Source organism: Sceloporus occidentalis, unplaced genomic scaffold, assembly GCF_023333645.1.
Source record: "Sceloporus occidentalis isolate IW3139 unplaced genomic scaffold, rSceOcc1.0.p SCAF_441, whole genome shotgun sequence".
Classification (NCBI taxonomy): domain Eukaryota; kingdom Metazoa; phylum Chordata; class Lepidosauria; order Squamata; family Phrynosomatidae; genus Sceloporus; species Sceloporus occidentalis.
The window spans coordinates 237,534-247,010 of record NW_028317421.1 but is presented as its reverse complement, the minus strand read 5'-3'; the positions used below and the strand labels follow the sequence as shown (position 1 = coordinate 247,010).

Genomic DNA, 9,477 nt, shown 5'->3' with positions numbered 1-9,477 from the left:
TTGGACAGGCAAGGTAATGCTGGGTAAAATGGTGAATAGATTGACTTGTGAAGGACGAGTCAAGGGGTAAGGGTTGGCTGATGGGAAAAAAAAATATTTCAATTCAGGCAAGAGAGTATCAGCGACAAACATCTTGGAAACCTTGATAGAAGGCACAATGGTTATGGAATCTGTAATATTGCAACCAGACAAGCTTAGAACAGCATAATCGTGTAAGGAGAACACGGCTTATGTTATAATTGACAGGAAAGAAGGTTATTGGAAAGGGTTGTTGGGGCCATGAATCAGCAAACTATTCTTTGCAGTAAATTGTAGCAAAATTGCATAAGTGTCTGAGAACATCTAAGAGAGGTGAGGGGTAGGAATAGAAAGGAACAAAGGGGTTGCAGTATTTAAGAAAGTTGACCTATGTGGCCAATCATATCTGGCAAGTAGGTCAAGGTGAATAGTGCTAGAAAGGGTTAGGGACTGAGGAAGGGAGAAGTAAGTGAAAATAATTCCATACAGGGCAAGGTGCTACTTGGTTTGGGAATGCAAACAACTAGACACACCAAGGTATTTCAAATTAACCCTAACCACCCCATTAACCATAACTGCCCCTAAATCAACCCTAAAGACCACATTAACCATAACTGCCCCTAAATTAACCCTAACAACCTCATTAACAATAACTGCCCTTAAATTAATCCTAAACATCCCATCAACCATAACTGTGGATCTTAGTGTAATAACATTCGGCCCATATTTTTCAGCCACCAATATATCGGTGCATCTCTAGAACCAAACTAAACTGAAACCTTTTTCCCTGTAGCTCCACTAAAGACAGAAATGCATACTGCTCTTATTTGAGATCGGATTATTAAACGAGGGGTATTTTTCAGTGCATTTGCTCTGAAAAAACCCTCATTTTATAATCGATAAAATCGGTTCAACTAATCGAAAATGAAATTTGTTGGCAACGATTTTCATTATAGATTATAATCCATTTTACCGATTAGTTGTTGCAGCCCTAGCTGCAACTAATGATTATTTTCATAATCGATAAGTTGGACGATTATTTTTTCGATTAATCGGATAAAAATGTATTCAATTTTTTTGTTTATTTCAAATAATTTAATGAACAAACTGGATGTTAAAAAAACATCAGAATGTTTTATTTCCCAACCTGCCCCCCCACCGTTATGCACATCTGAGCCCAGGCTTGCCACACTGCCTCCCAGATATGCCTTATAACCCCCAGAGTCACGTGATGTGCATTCACGTGACTCCACTGGGTTCCTGCTTTTCCTGGCCGAGATGCTGCTCGCACACTGTGCAACCAACGTGCAGGTAAGCAGCACAGCCCCTGTGGCCGATTATTTTCGGCCGTTTTTTTTTTATTTCGACATTTTGCCGATAATGCCCTTTTCGGCCCATATTTTTCGGCCACCAATATATCGGTGCGTCTCTAGAACCAAACTAAACTGAAACCTTTTTCCCTGTAGCTCCACTAAAGACAGAAATGCATACTGTTCTTATTTGAGAATTGCATTCCAGGATTTGCTTGTCTTCAGGTGGGAAGAACTTGCTATGATTTGAGACTCTACATAAAGTCTCAGAAGTCGCCTGTGGCCATACCACCCTGAAAGTGCCTGATCTCGTCTGATCTCGGAAGCTAAGTAGGGTTGGGCCTGGTTAGTACCTGGATGGGAGACTGCCCGGTAATACCAGGTGTTGTAGGCTTTTAAAAAAAAAAAAAAAAAAAAAAAAAAAAAATCTCAGAAGTCTTTCATTGAGGTCTTCTGTTACATAGTTTAAGTACAATGTCATACACATTATTTATCATTGTAAAATAACATATCCCATTGTACAGCGCTACAAAATTGTATGGCGCTATATAAAACAAATAGTAATTCGCATTTTTTCTGTTTTTTTTTTTTTGTTGTGTTTTTTGGCCTTCCAATCTCTAGCGCCGGAGATGAGTGGATAAGGGAGTTAGATATGGTTTGAGTTTAGTTGGTGGTGAATGTCACTTTACAGCTAGTCAGCAGATTGCAGTAATTAGAAAGTGAGGAAAGGGGTGGGCCCCCTGAACTAAAGGATGAGTGGGTGGCTTAGCTGGATCTTTACAATAGCAATGGGAAGTTCGGATCAGTAAAGTGAATCGGATCATTTTGAGTCGTTCATTTAAATGATCCGATTCTTTAGATCACTCAGTGTGACTCACAGGAGTTACTATTTCCCAGTCCCTCCCTGCAGTCACACTGATGTTTGGCCCTACCCCTTTTATTAGAATCTATGAATCCTCCTGCCTGCCTACTCTGGTGATGTCACTGAAGGCAGAGAGTCGTTCAGAGAATCATTCAGAGATTCAAATCCTTCAGAGAATGATTCAGAGAATCTCACTGACACCATACTTTTATAAATAAATACAGGATTAATCTTCACCGCCCACAGGATTTAGAGTCCCCTTAATTTGCCCCCCTTTACCTCTAACTGCACCTTAAATTAACTTTATTAAATTAATTAAATTAATCCTCAGCATTAAATTAACCCTACCCCATTAACCATAACTGCCCCTAAAATAACCCCAAAGACCCCATTAACCATAAAATCCTGCGATCATGGCACTGAATGGGTTACCGCTGAACTGTGGCTCTCTCATGGAGCGATCATGCAGGGACATACTAAAATGAATGACAAAATGGAATGCCCATAGACTATAATGGGGAGGAATGCCCATAGACTATAATGGGGAGGAATGCCCATAGACTATAATGGAAGGGAAAAGAATAATTGATTTTGAAATAAAAGTTTAAGACATATCATTTAGATCTTTGGCACACATACTCCCCGAGCACAGACACAGGATCTAAAACTCAGATTATGTGGGATTATAGCTGTTTTCTATGGAATGACAGGTGAATGACAGTTTTGAGTGAATGCCCATAGGATATAATGGGAGAAAAATGAAACTTGTTTTTTTAGAGAAAACCCTCTGACATATTATATAGATCTTTGTCATGTATACTCCCCTTGTACAGTTATAGGTTCTAAACCTCATATTAAGTGGAATTATAGCTGTGTTCTATGGAATGACAGGTGAATGACAATATTGAGGGAATGCCCATAGGATATAATGGGAGAAAAATGAAACTTGTTTTTTTAGAGAAAACCCTCTGACATATCATATAGATCTTTGTCATGTATACTCCCCTAGTACAGACACGGGATCTAAAACTCATATTAAGTGGAATTATAGCTGTGTTCTATGGAATGACAGGTGAATGACAATATTGAGGGAATGCCCATAGGATATAATGGGAGAAAAATCAAACCTGTTTTTCAGACAAAACCCTCTGACATATCATATAGATCTTTGGCACACATACTCCCCTAGTACAGACACAGGATCTAAAACTCATATTATGTGGGATTATAGCTGTTTTCTATGGAATGACAGGTGACTGACAGTATTGAGTGAATGCCCATAGGATATAATGCTAGAAAAATCAAACCTGTTTTTCAGACAAAACCCTCTGACATATCATATAGATCTTTGGCACACATACTCCCCTAGTACAGACACAGGATCTAAAACTCATATTATGTGGGATTATAGCTGTTTTCTATGGAATGACAGGTGACTGACAGTATTGAGGGAATGCCCATAGGATATAATGGGAGAAAAATGAAACTTGTTTTTTTAGAGAAAACCCTCTGACATATCATATAGATCTTTGTCATGTATACTCCCCTAGTACAGACACGGGATCTAAAACTCATATTAAGTGGAATTATAGCTGTGTTCTATGGAATGACAGGTGAATGACAATATTGAGGGAATGCCCATAGGATATAATGGGAGAAAAATCAAACCTGTTTTTCAGACAAAACCCTCTGACATATCATATAGATCTTTGGCACACATACTCCACTAGTACAGACACAGGGTCTAAAACTCATATTATGTGGGATTATAGCTGTTTTCTATGGAATGACAGGTGAATCACAGTTTTGAGGGAATGCCTATAGGATATAATGGGAGAAAAATAATCTTGTTTTTTAGAGAAATCCATCTGACATATCATATAGATCTTTGTCATATATACTCCCCTAGTACAGCTACAGGTTCTAAAACTCATATTTAGTGGAATTATAGCTGTGTTCTATGGAATGACAGGTGAATGATAGTATTGACGGAATGCCCATAGGATATAATGGGAGAAAAATCAAACCTGTTTTTCAGACAAAACCCTCTGAAATATCATATATATCTTTGGCACATATACTCCACTAGTACAGACACAGGGTCTAATACTATGTGGGATTATAGCTGTTTTCTATGGAATGACAGGTGAATGACAGTATTGAGTGAATGCCCATAGGATATACCTTGTTTTTCAGAGAAATCCATCTGACATATCATATAGATTTTTGTCATTTTGAACACTGGTGACACTTGTAATATGTTGGTCACCAGAATGAGGAATCTGCACACACACTAAAGGAACTGTTATTTTGTTTTATTGAGTCCTCACACAAGTATGCCATCCACTCTTCTCTGATAAAACATAAGTTTGCCAGTTGGTAACAAGCAGCTGCAATAGACAATAATATTTCACAATTTTCTTTTGCTCTTTCTTTTTCCTTCATGGAATCTATGACTATCACCTCCCTGGTGTTAAAAAGGACTACACCAAGGCACCAGCGCTGTCCGGAGCCCCAGGAATCCGTGTTAAAAGGAACCAACAAAATGTCTTTGTTTAAGGCGACATTTTCCCCCAAGAAGCTGTAGAAAATGTCTGCTCTTCCTCGCACCAAACTTTGGTAAATGTAGGTGGGGCACATCAAAATCTTTTCTGTAAGATTTCTCTGGCAGATGAAGTTGCTTATGGCTTCTTCAATAGCTTCATCGCAAAGCCATTGTCCAGGATCCAGTGTTTTCAAAATCTGTTCTTTTACTGTTTCTAGAAATATGAAACCTTTAACACCCTGTCACGTGTCAAAAATAAAAGTGATAAAAACCAAAATGAAATAAGATAAGATAAGAAACATTGCCCTAGTAAATTAGATAAATGGTTTAAATGTTATAGTGAGTCTTAAAGTGATATTTATTAACTAAAATAAACTGAGATAGTGGGTTCTATCCAATTATGTGAGATAAATCAGTTATTGTTTTTTTGACTAAATAGGTTGTATTTCTGTTGGTATTCAATGAGCTGAGATAGATTAACTTAAGCCACTGAATAGAGCTGGATATTTCAGTATTCTGATTTAGACATGTGTTAAAATGGACCAACCTAGGCTTATTCGGCTGTTAAAACATTCACAAATTAGCCCTGAATAATAGATAATTAAATTGGTAAGATTTCTTTAAACCATGTGATTAACCCCAGCGTTTATTTTACAATGCTTTCCAAAAAACTACCACATAAATTTCCATCTTTATTAATCTATAATTTCCTACCAACTCATTCAGTGCATCCCCACAAATTATATATTGAGTTTTTAGAGGACAAGTAGGCTCTTATATACACAAACCATTTAATATTGAAAACAAATTCTAAAAAATACAATTCTTTTCACAGTTGCTTCTATTAAAAAATATACATAGCCAGTGTAAAGTAAGTAGAATAAAAAATCTAACTTTATTTAGGTATTTACCTTGATTTTGGAAACACCTCCTATGCCTGGTATTTATATTAATTTTGGTAGTTACTGGGCAAAATATGAAAGACGTGCATCACTGTTTTCAAACATATATATATATATATATATATATATATATATATATATATATATATAATATATTATAGTTGGGCCCCAAAAGTATAGAAAAAGCTATACTGCTGTATAAAGGTATACAGTGCCCTTCACTAATATTGACATGAGCTGTGTGAAAATTTGTGTTGACGTATGTTTCCATTGATAGTTTACATTTTTTAGTACATCTGGGTGACTTGGAATAGGAAGTTGTTCAACCATGACTTCCTGTTTCACGGGGGTATAAATATTAGGTAACACATAGGCCAAATTCCCTTAGTCATTGATCATAATGGGTAAAACCAAAAAATATGGCTGTGATGTGGGGCAAAAGATTGTTGAGCTTCACAAAATGGGAAATATTTTTTATTAGTGATATTGTTGATGGAAAGGTATGTCTTTTTGCAGATGACACAAAAGTTTCCAAACAGGGTTGATGTTCCTGGAGGGATAAGCCAAATGGCAAATGATTTAGATAAACTGGAAAAATGGTCAGAGCTGTGGCATTGATAAATGCAAAGTAATGCACCCGTGTGTGGTAACTTGTCTTCTCCCCATAAACAAAGGGAATAGGTTAAGGTGGGCGTTCTTAGAATCCTTCCCTCCCACAGTTCACTAAAGGAAGTGATGAAACAGGATGTGATGTCAAATGAAGGGTATATAATATAATACCACACATGGACTCTTTCAGTTCTTTTTTTCCTTTTCCTCCATGGTGGATGTGGTAAGAGTCAGCTCCCAGCAGTGAGCTATTATCGGATCTGGAGGCTTAACGTTGGGTGAGATCAAATTGTGTTGAAGGGAATTGTTATATGTATAGAGAGAGAGATAAAAGGGGGTTGTTGTCCTGTGGGGTTTGGCTATGCGTGTGTATACGAGATAAACGTGTTTGCTGTGTTGTTACCTTATAATAAATACCTTTTAATGTAGACAAACCTTTGTGAGATATATTTTTATATTTGGTTTAAACACCACACCGTGCATAACAACCCAAGGGCAGAGTATAGAATATTTGATACGGTCCTAACCTCAACGTGTGAGGAAAGGGATTTAGGGGTAATTATTTCAGAGGATAGGATTTAAGTTTTTAAATACTTAAAGGGAGTTTATTTAAAAGGAGAAACATCAGAAAATATTTCTTAACTGAAAGGGTAGTGACTTCATGGAAGAGCCTTCCATCAGAAGTGGTAGATGTTAATACAGAGAAGGTGTTTAAGAAAGCATAGGATATGCATAAGTTAAGCTAGATATAAGATAAGGCCAGGTACTAAGGAAAGTTTTAAGATGTCGGGCAGACTGGATGAGGCGAATGGTTTTTATAGGTGGCTTTAGGAAAATGGCAAAAGCACTGAAAATGCCTACTTCCACCACCAGTGAAATAATTAAGGAGTTCCAGTCAACTGGAAATGTTATGAATTAACCTGGAAGGAAAAGTACCGTATTGGCTCGGATATAGGCCGCCCCCGTCTATAGGCCGCACCCTAAAAGTTTGGTTTTCTTTAAAAAAGAACCAAAAAAACATACTGCCACTCTCTCTCCCCCCCGAGATATGCTGCCACTGTCCTCCTCCTCCCCCCCCGAGATATGCTGCCACTCTGCCCCCCCCGACTTACCAGAGCAGACTCCCGGGTGCCGGCGGGGGACATCTACGCAATACGCGTATACAACTTCCGGTGCCGGCACTCAGCGGATGTGCCGGCACCGGAAGTTGTATACGCGTATTGCGTAGATGTCCCCCACCGGCCCCGCAAGACACCCGGGAGTCTGCTCTGGTAAGTCTTGGGGGCAGAGGTAAAACGCATCGTGCGGACGGTCACCGGCTGCGGCGATGTGGGTAAACAACCTCCGCTGCTGGGACATCTGCACGATGTGCTTTAACAATCTCCCTTGCCGGGACTCCCCCCGTGGGAATTCCCAGCAAGGGAGATTGTTAAAGCACATCGTGCAGACGTGCCGGCAGCGGAGGCTGTTTACCCGCATCGCCGCAGCCGGTGACCGTCCACACGATGCGCTTAGACAACCTCCCGTGCCGGCACCCCCCCCGTGAAAGTGCTGGCAGGGGAGGCTGTCTGAGCGTATCGGAGAGTAGGATACAGGTCCCCTGCACCGCTGCGGGGGATCTGTATCCTAACCCAGCTGCCTGCCCGGGGCCCGGGACTGCATGTCCCGGGCGTCGGGCGCTAGACCCCGAATATAGGCCGCACCCCCACTTTAAAGACTTAAAGTGGGGGGGAAAGTGCGGCCTATATTCGAGCCAATATGTGTCTATATTGTCTCAAAGGACTGTGAAGAGGATGGTTCTAGTCGCAAAAAAAATCTCCAAGGATCACAGCTGATGAATTGCAGAAATAAGTTGCGTCTTGGGGTCAGAAAATCTTCAAAACTACAATCCAACGTCGCCTACATCACCACAAGTTGTTTGGAAGGTTTGAAGAAAAAAGTTTCTACTCTCATCCAAAAATAAACTCAACTGGCTTCAGTTCGCCGGACACTACCACAACTTCAGATAGGATTGGGTTCTATGGTCGTGTGAAACCAAAGAAAAGTTTTCTTGCCAATAAACACCAGTAGTGGGTTTGGCGCACACAGAGAGGTAGCCATATGGAAAAGGACCACATGCCCACGGTTAAATATGGTGGTAGCTCTTTTAATGTTTTGGGGCTGATAAAATCCAGGTCCTACTATGGCCATCGCTGTCCCCTGATTTGAACTCCATAGAAAACATGTGGACAGTCCACCAGCGTCGACCTTGAAATTTAAAAGATGGGGAGAGATTTTGTATGGAGGAATCTGAGATCCCTCGCCATGTATTCTCCAACCTCATCGGGCATTATAAAAGACTCAGAGCTGTTATCTTGGCAAAGGGAGGTAAGCACAAAGTATTAACTAAAAGGGTGCCGATAATTCTGCCACACATATATTTCATTTTTATTTTATTTTTTTAAAAACCTGTGTTGTGTTTGCAATTGTTTGATATCCATGATAGCAGAGTATTTCTGTGTATTATTTGAAGAAAAGATGAAAGGGTTAAACAATAAAGACAAATTTTCACAGCATTTTTAGCTCATTTTAAACCAAGGGTGCCTATATTCGTGGAGGGCACTGTATACCTTTATACAGCAGTATAGCTTTTTCTGGCCACTTTTGTGGGTTAAACTCCAAGCATATTATATATATCCCATTAACCCAGTAACTACCAAAATAAATACCAGCCATATGAGGTGTTTCCAAAATCAAGGCAAATACCTAAATACATTTTTTTTCTTACTTTGCACTGGCTATGTATATTTTGTAATAGAATAAACTTTGAAAAATTGAATTTTTCCTATTTTTAGAAATTTTTTTCATATTAAATAATGTTTTATGTATACTTGTCTTCTAAAAACACAATATATAATTTGTAGGGATGGACTGAATGAGTTGGTAGGAAATCATAGTTGAATAAAGATGGAAATGTATCTGATATTTTTTTGGAAAGCATTAAAAAAACACAAAAAAACCCTGGTCATTAACGGGTTAATCACAGCCTTAAATAAATGTTACCAATTTAATTATGTATTATGCTGGGCTAATTTGGAAATGTTTTAACAGCAGAATAAGTCTAGTTTGGTCCATTTTAACATATGTCTAAATCAGCATATTGAAATATCCAGCTCTATTCAGTGGCTTAAGTTAATCTATCTCAGCTCATTGAATACCAACGGAAATACAACCTATTTAGTCAAAAAAACA

At 38.8% G+C, this 9,477-nt stretch overlaps 1 pseudogene; it reads left to right on the top strand.

Moving 5' to 3' along the window:
- Positions 1–1,603: 1,603 nt before the first annotated feature.
- Positions 1,604–1,722, top strand: LOC149271959 (5S ribosomal RNA; annotated as a pseudogene).
- The last annotated feature ends 7,755 nt before the right edge of the window (positions 1,723–9,477 follow it).